Source organism: Cervus elaphus, chromosome 22 (genome assembly GCF_910594005.1).
Source record: "Cervus elaphus chromosome 22, mCerEla1.1, whole genome shotgun sequence".
Lineage (NCBI taxonomy): Eukaryota > Metazoa > Chordata > Mammalia > Artiodactyla > Cervidae > Cervus > Cervus elaphus.
Genome location: NC_057836.1, coordinates 13,450,315 through 13,469,117, shown reverse-complemented (window position 1 = coordinate 13,469,117; position 18,803 = coordinate 13,450,315). Strand labels below are relative to the sequence as shown.

General features: G+C 50.9%; 1 protein-coding gene and 1 long non-coding RNA gene across 5 annotated transcripts in view; one reads left to right on the top strand and one right to left on the bottom strand.

Moving 5' to 3' along the window:
• Positions 1-6,861, bottom strand: part of LOC122680140 — a 39,123-nt gene extending 32,262 nt beyond the window's left edge. Inside the window, exons 1-2 of the long non-coding RNA XR_006336643.1 lie at positions 6,801-6,861; positions 3,842-3,933 (exon numbers count right to left, since the gene is read on the bottom strand). This is a non-coding gene — a long non-coding RNA (uncharacterized LOC122680140). The remainder of the gene's footprint in view (positions 1-3,841; positions 3,934-6,800) is intronic.
• TSPAN11 (tetraspanin 11) overlaps positions 6,744-18,803 on the top strand; it is a 65,532-nt gene continuing 53,472 nt past the window's right edge. Inside the window, exons 1-2 of one of the 4 annotated variants that reach the window (XM_043881159.1) lie at positions 6,745-7,099; positions 9,533-9,645. The gene's annotated coding sequence lies outside the window, so the exon portion shown is untranslated. Of the gene's footprint in view, positions 7,100-9,532; positions 9,646-18,803 lie in introns of all 4 variants that reach the window. The other 3 variants (XM_043881162.1, XM_043881161.1, XM_043881160.1) reach the window with 3 other exon arrangements.

The following is an 18,803-nucleotide window of genomic DNA, read 5'->3' as shown; positions in this document are numbered from 1 at the left end:
TTTTTCAATAGAAGAAAATGAACAGTTTTATTTCCAATGATGTGTGATTTTCAGCTGATAACTACTTTATCTTGCCCTGTTTGTTGCTGTTGTCTTTAATTTTTAGCAATGTAAAGTTACACAGATATTTTCTTCTTGTGAAAACAAAAACATTATGGATTTGGTCAATTCCTCTTTGATTACATCCCCAATGCCAATCTCCTCTCAAAAAGTAGTGACTATATTAAGTTTAAAGATATTCTTCTAACATTTTCCATGGATTATATATATATTCAGTACATGTGTGCTTGGTCACTCAGTCATGTCCATCTCTTTGTGACCCCATGAACTGTAGCCTGCCAGGTTCCTCTGTCCATGGGATTTCCCAGGCAAGAATACTGGAGCAGGTTGCCACTTCCTACTCCAGGGGATCTCCCCAACCCAGGGATTGAGCCCACATCTCTTGCATCTCCTGCATTGACCAGCTAATTCTTTACCACTAGCGATACCTGGGAAGCCTCACATTCAATACACATATATTCACAAAAACTGGTATTTTCTTCAATTCCATTTCTAGAAATCTGTTATGAAGAAATAATTGAATAAGTAGGCCAAAATATTGGGGAAGGAAATGGCAACCCACTCCAGTATTCTTGCATAGAGAATCCTGTGGACGGAGGAGCCTGGTGGGCTGCTGTCCATAGGGTCACACAGAGTCAGACACGACTGAAGAGACTTAGCATGCATGCATGCATTGGAGAAGGAAATGGCAACCCACTCCAGTGTTCTTGCCTGGAGAATCCCAGGGACAGAGGAGCCTGGTGGGCTGCCGTCTGTGGGGTCGCACAGAGTCGGACACGACTGAAGTGACTTAGCAGCAGCAGGCCAAAATATATATGAAAAAATGTTTCATAACCACACTGTGAAATTTTTAATTAAAAACACTCTAAATATTCATCAATAGAAGACTGGTTAAGTAAATTGTGGTATATTCATATATTACATCAAAGGTGATGTAATATATTCTTAATGTCACTGACATAAAACAGTGACTAGAACATATTTTTAAAAAGAAACAAGGATTTCCCTGGTGGTCCAGTGGCTAAGCCTCTATGCTCTAGTGCAGGGAGCCCAGGTTTGGTTCCTGGTCAGGGAACTAGATCCCAAGGGCTGCAACTAAGACCCAGCAGAGCCACATACATAATAAATATTTTTTTAAAAAGAAGAAGAAAGAGAAATAAATCAGGTTACAATCACACACACACAAGTGTGCACACATGCACATGCACACAAACACACACACACACTACGGAAAGGGTACTGACATAATAATCCAGTGATTCCCTCTGATGGCTAAGATTTCAAGTGATTTTGCTTTCTTTATTATCTTATATTAATTGAATTTTTACAATCAGCATACATAGATGTTATAATTTTAAAAATATTAAAAAATCTTTTCCAAAAAGATTAATCTTAAATGACATAAATGCTCCGGGAATATTTGTCATGTTTATCCAAAGGTTTCTCCTCCTCCCTGGCATATGGCCTTTGACGCCGGGAGATCCTATGTCCCCATTATAAAAGCAAGCTCTGGAGAACTTCTAAATAAGGAGGAAAGAGGGTTAGCATCATGTGCTATGCATACTAAAAACATCCAGCTGCAAATAGTCCGTGTCACTTCGCATGTCACTGGTATTATTTGCTCAGCTGTCAGTCCTTATGTTTTCTGAACCCTAGACACGTTTTTCTGTGTTTTGCCTTAAATAATATTCTTCTGGAAAAGAAGCAGGCAGTAAAGCCCTTCGTGAAGAATGCCAAGAGCATGGCAAGCAGTCTAAGCAATGCTTCTGACACTGTTAATGAAAATCAATAATTATTTCAAGTACTCATTAGTGCAATTAATGTTCTTGGCGTCATTGGAAGTGTGCCTCGCAACCGCTGAAAAACTCCTACTCCTGGTGGAACATTTCTGTCCTGGGAATCATCCTTGAGATCGTGAGGTTTGGTGCCACAATCATTTTGTTACCACCTCCTATTAAGCCCCAGGAGTTGTTGCAAAAAAGAGTAGCTTGGTCATTAAGCTCACAGTTAAACGCAGGCTGAAGCCAAGCTGATCAATATTTAATATCTTGTCATTCTCCTGTCCCTTTGGAAGAGGCTCACCAGAGGCTACTTAATGCTATTTGTCACGTGAAGAAACCAAGACCAGTTCCCTCACCCTGGGGGTAGAAAGAGTCTTAAGAGTTTCTCCTGATTTTAAATAAAGATGAGGGGCCAGGCTGTCACACAAGCTAAAGGCTGTACACAAGAGGGGAGTGCTTTCCACCTGGTTGAGTCCACCTGCAGGAACATGGCCATTTTTCCTGAAAAGGGCTCGAAGAGTCTACAAAGAGTTCTTATCGGGACCACATCAGGACCGCGGTTTAACAAGCAGGCATGTCAGGGAGCAGGAGGAGAGGTTGTCAAGGGAAACTTCATTTCCTTGCAACCCTCCTGGGTGCTGACTGCAAATTGTTTGGGAAGACAGGCTTGTCCTGGAGGATGGAGAAAGCCAGGTTTTACATTTCCTGACCTGTGACGGTTAAGGGTCCAACCTGAACGCTAGGCTGATACACCAAATGTCCTGGGGGTGGGGATGCCAATAACATCAGATCATGCTCTTTAGTGTGTGTGCGTAAGCATCCACCCAAATAATAAGGTATTTTCTGTGACTCCATCTCTAGGAGTGGACATAGATATCATTGCCAGGAAACAAGGATATCAAGCCCCATGCTGGCATGAAGGGGACCCCACAAGATCTACCCTGCACCTCCAAGCAATAGGTGACGGTCATTTTAGATCTAAGGAAAGACGTCTAAATGGCATTATTATTTTACATCTCTAAAGGAGTTTCAACAACTCCCACCCTCCAGCACCCCGTGATCGGTCTCGCTCAGACATAAGGCAGCAAACAGTGCCGAGTGCCAACTGGAAGCAGAAGCTGCCAGTCTCCAGCCAGGGGCAGAGAACGCAGGGCGGGCCTGGACAAGGTGTGCGCGTGCTAAGGCACTTCAGTTGTGTCCAAATCTTTGCAATCCTATGGACTGTAGCCCACCAGGCTCCTCTGTCCATGGGATTCGCCAGGCAAGAATACTGGAGTGGATTGCCATGCCCTCCTCCAGGGGATCTTCCCAACCCAGGGATCAAACCCACGTCTCTTGTGTCTCCTCCATTGGCAGGAGCATTCTTTACCACGTCTCTTGTGTCTCCTCCATTGGCAGGCAGACTCTTTACCACTAGCACCGTTGGGAAAGCCCAGGATGAGGAACGCAGGACTCCAATCTGGGACTAAAACTCCTCCTTCACTGTAGCTTCCTGTTGGGGGTTTCACCAGCCCCTACTGGTTTTTCTCCCCAAATGAAGGACTTTGTTGTGATTGTCTAGTCAGTCGCTCAGTCGTTTCTGACTCTTTGCAAACTTGTGGACTGTAGCCCACCAAGCTCTTTTGTTCATGGGATTTCCCATGGAGTGGGTAGCCATTCCCTTCTCCAGGGGATCTTCCAAACCCAGGGATTGAACCCGTGTCTCCTGCATTGCAGGCAGACTCTTTACCACTGAGCCACCAGGGAAGCCCAAATGAAGGACTATTCTTCCCATTTTTCAGATGCAGGAGCCAAGGCCAGGACCCAGCAGCCAAGCCCAAGCGCCTGTGACTCAGTGCTCAGAGCTCGGGGGGCCGGTGTGGGGAGCTAAGACAGGGGGGTCCTGGCCTGCATAAGGAGAGTCTTCGGAGGAGCCGGCTTGACCAGGAAACCATGGCCTTCTTCACATGAACACGGGAGGAGGATGGGAATGAAATATGTCCAGCTCACATCTCACTTACCTCTCCTCACCAAAGTGGTCCAAGCCACGCCCAGTTCCCTTCCCCACAGGGGCTGGATCCTCAGCCACTCTGCCATCTTCTCCAAGTGTGTCCTGTGAAACAGAATGGAACGGATCAGGCGCTTGTTGGTGGAGCAGCACCTGGAGGAGACCAGGGGTCCATTCTTTCAAAGTAGGTGAGGACAAAGCAAAGACTAAAGTCTAGGATTTCATAAGCATGAGCCTGGTATGGGAACACAGGCCACGTGTGGTTACCGAACACTTGAAATGTGTTAAGTGCAACTAAAGCACTAAATGTTTTATTTCAATTAATTTAATTAACCTAAATGAATGTAAAAACTGACCATTTGAGGGACTTCCCTGGCAGTCCAGTGGTTAAGACTGCAATTTCTCTGTAGGGACGCAGGTTCAATCCCTGGTATGGGAACTAACATCCCGCATGCCACACAGTGTGACCAAAAAATAAATCAGTAAAAATGAGAAATTGGTCATTCGATCTGGTTTTTGGAAAGCATAAGTATGTGTCGAGCAACTTAGGTTTATAAATCTACTTTCTCGATCTTAAATTTTATGAAATCTAAATGCAGAACAGACATCTCCAGTGAAAAGGGAGCATCTGAACTCAGAGGTGCTATGAGTGTACAGCGCACACCAGGGTTGGAAACTCAGTAGGAAGAAAATCTAAAATATCTCTTTAATAACTTTTTATATTGATGCGTCCTGAAGTCATCACATTCTAGATATACTGTGTTAAATAAGATGTATTATGAAACGTCATTTCACCTGTTTCTTTTTTTACATTTTTTTTTTTAATGCGGCTACTGGGAAATTTAAAATTACATATCACATTTCCATGGGTTCTCTACTCTCGATGTTAATGTTGCCAGGGACAGTGCTGGAAAGCGGACAGCCTGGCCCAGAGGTTCATTTGTCACTGGTCCTCTCATATTGTTAAAAGGTCCCTCTGGAACATTTTCCAGCCCTCTCTTTTCTAATTACTGTTTCAACAACACTAATTTCCAGGAGCACGCACGTCTCCTGCTCCTTATCCCCACAGCCTCTTCTCCGCTCAAGCCTCCTCTTTCTTCTCTCCTCCACCGTTTTGAAACTACCTTCTACATCTCCTCCCACCAATTTCTCAGGGCTTTTTCTTTACCGTTACCTTCTCTGGCACATCTGTGTCACTTCACTAGAAGTTAAGGTGCTCCCCAGAGGTCAAGGTCCTCCCCAGAGGCCGTGGAAGGTCAGGGAGAGGCCCTCATATTCCATCTGCCCTGTCCTCTCTCCCACCACAGGCTCAGCCTTCACCCCAAGTGCAGTGCCAGGGGTCCACAGCCTCTCCCTTGCCCAGCCCACCACCTTTTCCTTCTCACTGACCCTCTGTCTCAGGATTTCTGGGAAACAGACTGTGCACAGAGATGGACAGCCCAGCGTCAATGGGAGGGACTCTTGGGGACACGACTGTGAGAAAGCCAGAGAACAAGACCGGGCAGACAGTGAACTTGAACTGGATGCCATTTCCCCAGCAGCTGAGCCCTCAGGAAGCCCTGGAGCCCAGATGGCCTCAGAGGCCTCCAGAGCAGCAGTAGTTCACCCGAGTGGGTCTAGATGTCCCTAAAGGGCTTGAAGGCAGGAGAAGGGGACAACAGAGGATGAGATGGTTAGATGGCATCACTGATTCAATGGACATGAGTTTGAGTAAACTCTGGGAGTTGGTGATGGACAGGGAGGCCTGGCATACTGTGGTCCTTGGGGTCGCGAAGAGTCGGACACGACTGAGCAACTGAACTGAACTGAACTGAAAGGTGAGGGATCGTGGTTCATCTTCCCCCCCACCTCCAGCAAAAAGACTCTCTCAGAAGCCCCCAAAGATGTACTCATCGCCAAGTCTAATGCTGCCTCCTCTTCAGCATCCCTGGAGCCGGGTCCCTGCAGGACCTGCCACCCCCCACCTCCTACTCCAGTGATGTGACCCCTGGCACCGTGCAGACCCCCGCCAACCAGGACAGTTTCTTTCACCCACTCCTTTCCTGCTTAGACTGGGGTCTGTCTTCAGCCAGGCCCGCTCTGCCCCGTCTACACTTATCCTGCAACTCAGCTTCACGGCCCTCCAGACCTTGGGCTGGCTCCCTCACCCCCAGCGCCACGGTGGCCTCTTTTCTGAGACCCGCCCCCTCCACCTTCAGCTACACACCCCCTTCCCCCCCCCCACCCCCCCACAGCTCTAGAGAGCTGTCCGTTGCATCTTCCCCAGTCACTCCCCCACCATTTCAGATCTTCCTCTATGGGGACTACGGCCATCATCTCCTTCCGAGACTCCCCACCCCACCTCCCCTCTGTCCACCTCTCACAGTTCTGGGAGGCCTGTCAGCTCTCCCCTGACTGTATTCCCTGACCCAGTAGTCTGGCAAATGGGTAACCCAGCTCTCTGTGGTCAAGTCTTAAGAGACCACGGGTTGGATAAGTTCTGGCCTTTGCTGCTTGGGGAAATGGCAGTAGCTGTCTCGCCCTGCCGGTTAGATCCAGTTTAGGCAGCTCTGCCGCTGCGAGGCCAGGACGGGACAAGGTTGGGGGGGGGGGGGGGGTCGGTCTCTACTGCTTCTCTTCCTTTTCCTCCAATCCAGGAGGAGATCTTGGCTCTCCCAGGGCCCAGAAAATGGGAAACTGACCGCACACAAGACTCCCAGACGGCTAGGGCAGTGATGGGGTCGTCCTTGTTGGGGGGGCTCTGGGGGGTGGACAGGAGGGAAGGGAGGATCTTTGTGACAAGAAGGGCTGGTTCTTGGAGTCCCTGGGCAACCCCCCACCCCTACGGCCAACTTCTCCCAGGACCCTGCCGGTTTCCCGCCCCACTAGGGGCCGACCCGGGGTAGGTGGGGCCAACGAGCCCTGGCGGACGCCCAAGTGGGTACTTGCAGGCCGCCCGACATCTATCCATCCATCCGTCCATCCGTCCATACCCGCTCCTCGCAGGGACCCCGGGGCCACCGCCCAGCGGCCCTGATTCCCACTGGATTCGCCCCCGCTCTCCGAACGAGAGAAAGACCAACCCCAAACAAAGACCGGCAGCCGGCGGGGCGGCGGGAGAAGGAGCCCTGGCATTGGAGGGGCCGGGGGTGGGCGCTCGGGAGGCGGGGCGCGGCCGCAGGAAGTGCCGATCTCGATCTCGGGGCTGAGCGCGGCTGCGGTGCTGACCCGCCAACCCTGCAGCCCCCAGCCGGCCGGGTCCTGGCGGCCCTCGCTGCGGAGCCCGCAGCCGGTGAGTGCGGCGGGGGCGCGGGAGGGGGCCCGGCGGCCGCTAGGGACTCCAAGGGAGGGGGCTGGAGTGGGGGGTGCCCTGGGCCCAGCGCCGCGGCCCATTCTGGAGAGGAGGGGCAGGATGGGGCGGGCACGCAGTGCAGGCTGCCCTGTCCCCAGCTGGTGTCCCCAGCTGTCCTCCCGAGATTGCCCGTATGCACTTTGTGTCTTGGAAGGAAGCTCAGTGCACCCTGTCCCTGCTCCAGACGTCACTCCCTTTGTCCACCCTGACTCCTGGCAGCTCTTATGCGCGACCCGAGGTGACAGGTCCCGGGCCATCCCAGCTAGCACGGAAGGGTCCTTGGCTCTGTATGCCAGGCAAAATTGACTCAATGCGGGCCGCTGGCGTGTCTCCTCCAGGCGTTGGACTGTTCTCCGCGCAGGAGTCGTCTGTCTGCTGGGCAGTGGTCCACAAGTCCGCGGGCACATCTGTGTATTGGGGGTACCCGGCCCTGCGGGGCCTGTCACCCGCGTGGCCTGCCCCTTCCTGTGCATGCAGCTGGCTGGCTTGTGTGGAAGGGCAGGAGGTGCGGAAGGTTCTGGGTGCGTTGTTTTCACCAACTCTGTGTCCACACATGTGACTTGGCTGCAGAACATGAAAGGGGCTCAGGAAGGCATCTCGAGCTGGGTCTCAGGTGCGGAGGGCGAGGGGTGAGCGCTGGTGGTCTCTGCGTGTGGGCACGTGCTGTGGGGCAGGGTGGAGGGGTAAGGCTTCCCTGGTGGCTCAGTGGTAACGAATCCGCCTGCCAGTGCAGGAGACACAGGTTCAATTCCCAGGTCGGGAAGATCCCCTGGAGAAGGGATTGGCTACCCACTCCAGTATTCTTGCCTGGAGGATCCCATGAACAGAGGCAGGCTACAGTTCATGGGGTTGCAAAGAGTTGGAGAGGGAAGAGCTTCTGGAAAAACCGCAAGAGCCCTCCAGCTCCTGGACTCTTGGGGACACGTCTCGGGTAGGTGGACATGTGGGGAGAGACCGGGGCTGTGGGCAGCTGTGGGCAGCTGCATTAGAGGTGACCTTCGAGACCTAAGTTTGAACCAGTGACATCTCCCCCACTCCTGTCATCCTGGGACTCCACTGCTTTGGGTCTAATGACTGCTGTCCTGCCCACCTCTCGAGGCGGCTGGCTGCTTAAGTGGGCTGAGTCCTGGGAGAGTGCTTTGGCAGCAGGCAGGCTCTGACGGCACAGGCCGAGGGCCAGGGCCACAGTTCTAGTCGAGGATTTGGGGAGTGCCTGCAGGAGACCCAGGTTTGATCCAGGTCAGGAAGATCCCCCTGGAGAAGGCAATGGCAACCCACTCTAGTATTCTTGCCTGGAGAATCCCATGGACAGAGGAGCCTGGAGGGCTACAGTTCGTGGGGTCTCAAAGGGTTGGACACGACTGAGCGACCCTCAGGGGCCCGCTCTGCGGGCAGTGGAAGAATCTATCTTCTCATTGCTTCCCTGCATGTTCCAGAGATGAGAGTGTGTGCCTGGCGCCGGCCTTGATCCCCTGGAGTGTGAGGTTTGTAGGGCAGGCCCTTAGGTGTGGACACTTCAGCAGTAACCAAGGACAGCTGGCTCGATGGGTCTTCACCTCGTAGCCCTGGAGCAGCTGGGCTCTGCAGAGAGCCTTCTCCAGGCAGGCCGGGACCTTCATACCCACCGGCTGGCTTTTCTCGTGTGACCCCTGGGCGCGGCCAGGGCACCTTCCACAGCTCAGGCCAGGGAGGTGGCAGAGGAGGGAGCTCTCTGTCCTAAGTCACCAGCCTCCTTTCAGTCCAGCTGAGTTCAGTTGCTCAGTCGTGTCTGACTCTTTGTGACCCCATGGACTGCAGCACGCCAGGCCTCCCTGTCCATCGCCAACTCCTGGAGTTTACTCAAACTCATGTCCATTGAGTCGGTGATGCCATCCAACTGTCTCATCCTCTGTCGTCCCCGTCTCCTCCTGCCTTCAATCTTTCCCAGCATCAGGGTCTTTTCCAATGAGTCAGTTCACCAGCTTGAAGTTTCTCTCCTCTGGTCACGGGGGCTCCTGCCCCACGCTGGACCTGCCAAGGAACCCCGGGAGGGTGTCTAGAGTCCTGACAGCCCCAGACACTGGGGTGTGGTTTTTCTTTGTGGCCCCTGGATGTCACCTGTCACCGAGGCTTCTTGGCTCATAGTAGCTGCTTAGGAAGCATTGAGAGGAGAACCGGGTTCAGCCCAGCTCAGCTTCCTACCTGCTGTGTAACCGGGGAAAGTCCCTTCACCTCTCTGGGCTGTTCCCTCGTCTTTGGTCGAGATCGGCATCTTTCCAGGTTACAATTCTGATCTCGACTCACATTTCACATCCTCAGAGAGGAAGTGACCCTTTATCTAAAGCAGCCACCTCCTGGCCTCAGTCACATCGCCCTGGTCTGTTTCCTTCCTAGCACTTCGTACCGTCTGACCCTCTCTTGCCAGCATCCGACCACACAGAGAGCTTTGTTGAGGAGTGGCCCCGCCTGGGTTCTGTTACCTGCCGGCTCATCTCACCTGGAACTTGGTAGGTGCTCCGAGAGGCTGTGTCAGGGAGTGAGTGAGTGACTCAGTGAGGAGTGGACGTGTCTCTTTCACCTTGTGCTCCTGGGAGCTTGTGCAGGAGCTGCAGCCCCATAGGCAGGCCCTGGGGTCATGCACCCCAGCCCCGGGCTGATCTGATTACAGGCGGGCTTCCGGGTAGGACTTCCTTTGAAGAAAGGGCCCTCCCACTATAATAAAGCTAGAAAATCGTTGCATCCAAAGACGACAGGGCCCTTTCAATACCAGTACTGGGACCGGGAATATCCCATACTCGGGGAGGACCAGAGGCGGAGGTTCAGATGCTCACCATCTCACCAGGTGTCTCTGCTTGGCCATGGAATCCATCATATGGTTGATTTTTTGCAACTGGTTTAATTTCCTGAGCTTTGGGTCAAGGCTAGTGGGAAATTGATTCTGCATGTGGTATGGCAGCGAGGGGTACACGGGCTGCTGAATCAGGAGGCTACAGCAGGCATCACAGAGTGAATGTGATACACGCTGATATTGGAGAGCTACACGTGCAGGGGATCCTTCTGTCACTGTCTTCCCCTGGGTGTGTCCCAGGCCAGCTGCCCAGATATGTCTCTCTCTAGGAGATTGCTCAACCTGGTTCTCCTGAGTAGCTGGCAGTGGAGGACGCCCTTCTCTTTGAATGACTCTTGAGCCTGGTGGCCAAGGCGGATGGCAGGCCCTGCCCTATGTTTAAGCAGCCACGGGAAATGTCCCTCCTTTGTGGCTTCTTGTAAATTCACTTGTGAGTGGCAGGGTGACCCCGTGTCCAGTGCTGTGCCTGGGTTTGGGATATAGTTCCTCACCACCTTTGCTGAACCCCGAGGGCCAGGCGTCAGTGGTTCACCCAGGGATGGGGAAGGAGGTCTAGCTGTTTGTAGGGTTGTTTTAGGCCACTAGTCAAGGAGGGAGACTGGGGAGAAGTGGACAGAAGGGACCTGAGTGCAGGACTGAGCCCTCTCTCTGTTAATTCCTTTGGCCATTGACCTTGCTTCTCATATGTTTCCCCCCTGGGATGGCTTGTGGTTCTTGGGTCCATAAGGTTTATACTTCCAAGATGGCACAGGCAGAGGGCAGAGCTGATGGGGAGGAGGGGAGCCAGGGGTTCGGGGGGTGAGCCTTGGTCCTGAGAAATAATAAAGACCCAGCCCTGACCTCCGGGCATCCAGTTGTGGAGGAGACGATGCTTACTCCCAGGAGGAGAGCAGAGAAGAGCTGAGAGCAGACTGCGGAGGAGGCAGGAAGCGGTGCTCCCCCAGGCCACAGCTGGAGCTCAGAGAAGGATCGGGAAAATGCAGCCTGGAATCTGGGCTCTGCTTTCTCCTGAGCTGCTTCCGTTCCATGACCTCACTAAGCCTCAGTCTCCTGCCATGTAAACAGAGGAGATGGTCTCTGGGTCCTAACCTGGGTTCAGGTCGTTGAGGTTACCCAGCAGGCCAGCCCCACCTCTGGATGCCCCTCCAGCTGGGCGATTCCCCTCCCCAAAGGTCTGCGAGGAGGAGCCAGTTATATTCCAGAACTTCTGCCCCACTCCCTGGGGGAGGGGTGGGCGCGCAGATGGCCCTTCTTAAAGGCTTAAGGAGCTTTGCTGGCAAATACCAAGAATTCAAGACCTGAAGAGATTACAGAGGCTCGGGAAATGTTATGGGAAGTTGCTCGACCAGGTCCCTGATCTGCTTAGATCCAGAGTAGTGTTCTCAAACCCTCCCTGAAGGTAGTGGGGGTAGGTAACCCGCAGTGGTTCTCACCCTCGTCCTGACGTACAGATTCCTCCTCTTCTTTTTAAACATGGGCCTTTGAAAGATGTTTTATCAGCCTAACTTCAACATAAGTGAAAAATGTGTTTTTCCATCTGACAAAAGTAACCAAAGACCATAAAACAGTGCCTGCCTTTCAGCTTTGTTTCATTATGTTTTTTTTAAATATCAGCTTATGTCATGTACTGACAAATTCTATTGTGTTTAAAAGGCTCAGAAGGGGGACATCCGGGTGGTCCAGTGGTTAAGACTTTGCTGTTCAGTGTAGGGGGTGCAGATTCAATCCCTAGTCGGGGAGCTAAGACCCCACATGTCTCGGGACCAAAAATCCAAAACATAAAACAGAAGCAATATTATAACAGATTTAAAAAAGACTTTAAAACTGATCCACATTTAAAAAAATATTTTTTAATAATTAATAAATAAAAATAAAAGACGCAGAAGAGGAAAGAACAAAGGACAGAAGTGAGCTGTGTGTGTCGGTTTGTTTGAGGCCTGGAACTGATTCCAAAAGTTTAATAGAAAGTATCACCTCTTCTGGCTGATCGAGGAGGGTGGTAGCTGATCTCTGAAGTATATTTGATAGGTGAAGGCCCAAGTTTCTTGTAATATTGTAAAGAGACTTCTCTCTCAGAAGCCCCTTTCATAGACATACATGAGAGTTCTCATATTCGAAAAGCGATGTCCCAAAACCTGGTTGCAGAATGCTATTGCACCCCACTACTGGAGGATGGAAATTACATTCACAGTATTGACTTTCTGCTCCTGGCAACCAGCACACAGCTGGGCAGACAGTGGGAGTTCAGTAAATGTTCACTGGGTTAATATTTTAGGAAGGACTCATCAGCATGAGACCGTGTCTCAAACTCTCATCCAGGACCTTAGTTCAAAAATCGGGAAAAAAAGGACCATTAAAGGCACTAAGTATAAAGCCTTTTCCTTTCTTCTGTGCCCTCTTTCTTGACTTGTCATGACGGGTTATTTTTTAACTTGCTTTTTAATGACATTGTAAGTAAAGTCAAAATTTTGAATGATTTGCATGAATTGTAGCATTCATTTTACATTGCTGTTCAGTCGCTCAGTCGTGTCCGACTCCCTGCGATCCCGTAGACTGCAGCACGCCAGGCTTCCCTGTCCTTCACCATCTCCTGGAGTCTGCTCAAACTCGTGTCTGCTGAGTCGGTGATGCCTTTACATTGGGCAGTGCCCAATGTAAATAGACAGGCCTTTAACTCATATGTTGCGTCATCAAAGTGACAAAGATTCTTATCGCAAACCCCGTGTGTGCACAGGTATTGTATTCTTATCAGGGCAGTAGAAAGAGGGCACGGAACTGATTCAAACTGTTTCTATTTCACTTCTTGACACACACGTTCTATCAACACACTCCACTTTTGGCTTGGTAATGATAAGGGAAGGCTGAAAAGGAAAAGAAACTATGCCTGGCTGTCCTTGCTTTCCTCCCGTGTCTCCATTTGCGGTGTAAGTGGGTGTCTAACGCAGGAGGTAGCAGAAATCGGAAAGGACGGGCCGTCTCAGGATCCTTTGGTTGTTGGTATTTCTCAGAATGCACGGCTTTCTGTCAGCTTTGAACCAAGCTCTGGTTCCTGGCCAGCAGGGAGCCTGGCCTCAGGGGCTGCTATGTCGTCGGTATAACCCCTTTACCTGTGCAGTAAGCCCCCTACCTACGAACCTTCACATTATGAACTTTCAAAGATGCGAACGTGCGTTCACACGTCCAGTCACGTGAGTTAGTCCCCGTGTCTGGGGCACACTGTCACATGCGTGCATCCTCTGCAGGTGCTTGTGTCTTTCTGTTCTTGGTGCAGTGGTGTGTAGAGGACAGCAGTACAGTGTCTTTATTTCAAGCCCAGGATGTCTGGAAGCAAGTGTAAAACCAGCGGCGATATAGCTAGAACTGCTGTAATTTTCAAGGTACTGTACTGTAAGATTAAAAATGTTTCTTTATTTTTGTGTTTTTTAATGCATTATTTGTATGAAAACTATTATAAAACCTATTACAGTACAGTACTGTATAACCTTTTCTGTTGGTTGGATACCTAGGCTAACGTTATTAGACTTACCAGCAAGTTGGACTTAATGAACGCACTCACACGACCAAACTCCTTTGTATGCAGGGGGCTTATTGTACTTGTTCTGAGGCTCTCTGAACCCCACGCAGCAAGAATGCCCTGGGATTCTGTGCTCACGGGACACCAGAAACGCAAGGTCAGACGTGGCGGCAAGGCGCAGTGGGCACGTATACTGCGTGTATCTCCCCAACGTGCCCACTGTCCTGTGGGACTCCATGTACAAAACACAAGTTCAAAGGTAAATGATTAAGAATTCCAAGATGAATGGCTGAGCATTAAACCAGGGGTGGAGTCCTGTGAGGCTGTTCATGTTTCTGACTCAGGAAGCCCAGGAGGACCCTCATGTGGTCACATTTTTGGATAGTGGCCCAGCTAGGGCAGAATTAATCCTTTAAGGCAAAAGGAGAAGAGGGCCGCAGAGGATGAGATGGTTAGATAGCATCACCGACTCAATGGACATGAATTTGGACAAACTTCAGGAGATAGTGAAGGACAGAGAAGCCTGGAGTGCTACAGCCCATGGGGTCACAGAGAGTCAGACCCAACTTAGCAACTGAACAACAACAACAAATCCCTTAAAAGACTGGGCTGGTCAAGTGTCCTCAGATCCCCATTCAAGGTTTATATCTTTGGAAAATTCTGGAGGCTGCTGTTTCCTTTCTAGGCCTCCACCCTTCTACTTGAAATCATTTACATTTTTTAAAAGTCAGCTTGGGTCATTCACTCACAGGTTCTAGTGAGTTTTAAAGGCTAGGAAGAAAAGAACAGGAAAGGAGCAGAGGTGGGTGTTGTCCATTTCATCTGGGATCTGGAAAGGATCAGAAAGCAAAAAGCCTCTAGGAGTTCTGCTGCTGCTGCTGCTGCTGCTGCTAAGTCACTTCAGTCGTGTCTGACTCTGTGCAGCCCCATAAATGGCAGCCCACCAGGCTCCCCCGTCCCTGGGATTCTCCAGACAAGAACACTGGAGTGGGTTGCCATTTCCTTCTCCAATGCATGAAAGTGAAAAGTGAAAGTGAAGTCGCTCAGTCGTGTCCGACTCTTAGCAACCCCATGGACTGCAGCCTACCAGGCTCCTCCGTCCATGGGATTTTCCAGGCAAGAGTACTGGAGTGGGGTGCCATCACCTTCTCCGATAGGAGTTCTGAGTCCCATTCAGAGAAGCTCGCCAGCTGCTCCGGGCACAGTTATTTTCTTGCCAAAGCTGAGCAGAGAAGTTGAGACAGGGAGGGAGTGGCCTGGTGACCAGGGACCCAGTGCCCTGGCTGGAGAGAAGGGAGGAGAGGAGGGACCGTGTGGAGGTGCCACGTGGCTCCACATTTGGGGTGTGTTTGGCACACTCAGAGGCTTTAGGAAGCCAGGAGTTTTATTCCAGAAGAAAAACTCTCTCCCTGTGGGGAGGGAGGGTGAAACAGGAAGCTCGGACTAGAAGCACAGGGAGAGAAATAAATGCTCAGAAAGCAATTAGCACTTTCTGGCAACTCTGAGCAGATCACTGAGGGCTTTTAAGTCACTGGAAACGGAAAGTTACAAGCACTTTGTAGGAAGCAGGTCTTGGTACCTTCAGCCGGAGGAGGAGGGTGAAAGGAAGCCTGCCCCCTCTTTAATGTAGAAGGAACACTGTGTTAGCGGAAACAGTGAGGATGAGAAGTAAAAGGTGAGCGGGAGGAGCCGCGTTTACAGGGTACCTTCCGTTCCTTTGACTCAATCTGCCTTCTACCTTGGTTCTCATTTACTGTGTGATTAATGCTGGTTGTGAGTCGCTGTTTCCATCATTAGATTTAATAGTTGCATAACTGGCTGTCCTCCAGGGCTCTGCACACCGTTTTTGGATGACCAGCAAGCTGAGGGTGCTTTTTACCTGTTTAAAGGGCCGAAATAAACAAAACACAAAGAATATACAGCCGAGGCCAGAGGCCCACAAAGCCTGAAATGTTGCAACTGGTCCTGTGCAAAGTCAGAGCGCTGGGCGGTAACAGTGAGCCCCAGGCTGAGATCGTGGACAGCTCAGCGCACCCAGGGCATCCCCCCTCTGAGATCCCAACATTCAGTGCAACTCAGGTTGAAAAGCACTGCCCTGAGGCAGCAGTTCTCAAAGGGAGATCTCGGCCTCCTCCAGCTGGTTAGAGAGGCAGCATTCCGGCCCGCCTGACCTGCCAGCTCAAGAACTTGGGCGGGGCCAGTAAAGCGCATTTTAACAAGCCCTCCAAGGGACTCTGATGCACCTCAAGTCAGAGACCACTGTCTCTCTTGGCCTTGGCCTTTCAAGCCTAGACCTTCTTGTTTGCAGGCAAACGTCATAGATGGTTAGGTGGAGAGGGCAAGGTGTAGAGGGGTGGAGCTGCGAGGCCTGGAAGACTCTTTCAAGGCTGCGCATAACTGTAATCGTTGCTTTATACACAACCAAGGCTCTAGGAGACACTAGTTCGGAGACACTAGTTCAATCCCTGGGTCAGGAAGATCCCCTGGAGAAGGAAATGGCAACCCACTCCACTATTCTTGCCTGGGAAATTCCACAGACAGAAGAGGCTGGCGGGCTACAATCTGTGGGGTCGCAAAGAGTCAGACACAATTGGCAACTAAGCACAGGGCCCTAGGAAGTGAAATGAGTTGCAGGAAGCAGATCTTGGTACTAGACCAACACCACCATCGACAGCAATGATGTTATCCTTTAAATTTTTTTTTTTTTTAAATTTTTTGGTTGTAGCACATGGCATGTAGGATCTTAGATTCCTGACCACGGCTCTAACGGTTGTCCCCTGCATTGGAAGAGCTGAGTCTGTACCATCAGGGAAGTCCCAACAATAATGTTATCCTTAATCAATGTTACCATGAGTGTCAATAGTAGCTTTGGGCTCTATTTTTCATGACTATGTGTATGTTTGTCTTTTAGTACACTGATTTATAGAAGGTGCGCATTTGGTAAATGCAAAGATTTAAGCACACTTCTAAACCACCTTGAAATCATTGAAATAAACATTGTACGTGCCTGGGAAGTCGGAAAGCTGTATTGCTGACCTTGACATCATGACTGTGAGTTCTGTTCTCTCAGCATCCCTCAAGGGTAGACAGACCACCCCCACCCAGGCTGCCTCAACCAGTTGCTGGCCCTCCAGTGATGTAGCACGTGGCACACTCATCAGAACGTCGTAGGGACTTGAATTGATGTCCTGCCGTGTGCCAAGCACCGTGTGAGGTGTGCATGCACGCTCAGTCACCATGTCTGACTCCTTGCGACCCTGTGGACCGTAGCCCGCCAGGCTCCTCTGTCCACAGAATTCTCTGGGCAAGAATACTGGAGTGGGTTGCCATTTCCTCCTCCAGGGAATCTTCCTGATCCAGGGATGGAACCTGTCTCTTCTGCATTGACAGGTGGGGTCTTTACCACTGAGCCCCCTGGGAAGCCCATGTGTGGTAGCCTATGTCATCTCCTACCATCATCATGGTGTAGTTATCCCCATTTTACAGCTGTGGATTCTGAGGCACAGAATCAAGGCTTCCCCCAGTCCCAGGATGTCTGGCCTCAGCATTGGTGGGGGTGGAGGGAATGCTTGCCCATGATCAGGCGGTATGGGGCATTTCGGTAAATCTAAGCTGGTGAGCCTGTGGACATGGAAACCAGTTATTTCCTTCCCAGTTCTCCCAAGCCTTGCCCAGTGTCCTGGGTGTCCTTGGAAGGGTGAGCCTGCACCCTCCAAAGGCTTGCATCGCTGATGTGCCATCTTAGAAAGAATTCAAGGATCGGAGGCACATGGGCGACCAGAAAGAAAGACTCCATCTGGGTTGTCAGAAATGCAGTTGCTCCCTGCGGAGCTGGCTGGGTCCTTCCATTCTTCCTTCCTCATTTAGAAAATTAGTAGCCAGACTGGTAGGCAGATTTTATGTATCATCAGCATCGGTAGTAATGAGGCATCATTTTAGAGTGTTCACATCTCCAAAGTACTAGACCCTCCCTAGCTTCTGATGTCCTGGTGTTAGCGGGCTTGGTTATGACCAGAGGCAGCGAGAGCTCAGGGATCATGACCATGAGGGCAGCCCTGTGAGTCTACACCACCGCCCCCTGCCCCCCCGACTCCCAAACCAGGACTGAAGACCAGAAATACAGGTTTGTGTCCCAGCTCCTCCCAGTCTTACCTGGTGAGAACAGAGAAATGGTTTCCCTGGCAAACATATGGGGGTGAAGTGATCTCTAAGTGATTTCTCCATCTTCTGGACCTGGAATCTGCAGGCAGCTTTCCAAACCTTGGGAACAATGGATAATGATGCTCCTGGTGATGATGTAATCGGTACCCGATTAGGGAGCCAATGTGGGCAATAGCTAAGGTGCTCTGATGCCAAGTCCATTTCTATAACATCCTCCCTCTGTAACTCATGAAACTAAAGCTCTTTTGAAAAGAATTAGGGTGACAGTACAGGGGTTGCTGGTTAGTTGCCATATGAGTGTGCTATTTCTTGGCCCAGAAAGGTCAAGCATCTCTAAAGAGACAGGTTTCTGTATGCTTGGCTCTCCTGCAGGGGAGATTCTAATACTTTGGGGTGGGGGGGGGCAGGGGTGGATGATGGAAGTCCCTAGAAAATGCATTTTCACAGACCTGGGGATGAAGAAACATGATTTATTTATCAGGGAGCTTAGCAGCTTCCAAACGCTCTTCAATAAATTACATCATCTCCTGGACTTAATACCTAGCAGATTTACATCCAAGTTCCAAAGTGAAAATTGGAGTGTAGAATCGGATGCATGAGTGTCCTCTCTCGCCGCCTTGCACGCGCACGTGCACGGATCCACCAGGCCGTGTGCTGTGGCAGACAGCAAACTGAAGCAGGGGGAGGTCTGGAGACCCAGGACGCCTGGCCTCCTCCCCAGCTCGGCCTCTGCTGCTTCCCTGGGGTCTCTGAGCCTGTGTCTAAGACACGGCCCTTCCTGCACGAGTTCACAGTCCAGGTCTTTTCTGTACCCACCCGAAACAGGCACCTTAACCTGTTGTGGAGGAAAATCATAAACCCCTTTGGGGATGTGCTGAAACTTATGGGACCCCCACAGGTCAATGACAACATTTTCAACACAAATTCAGGGGCCTCCAAGTTATATATCTAAGTCCTTGGAAGCAATGGTCTTCCAAAGCCTACTGTTAGGCCACAGTATCCTGTACCAGACACAGTACAGGCCCTATTTTGAAACCAAATGAGGAATTGCACCAACCCTCCTCTCTGGGAATGGAGATGAATTATTGTGTCATTCAGGGCCTTTTTTTTTAAAATTTCCTGGTGCCTGGAAAGAAGTGTCT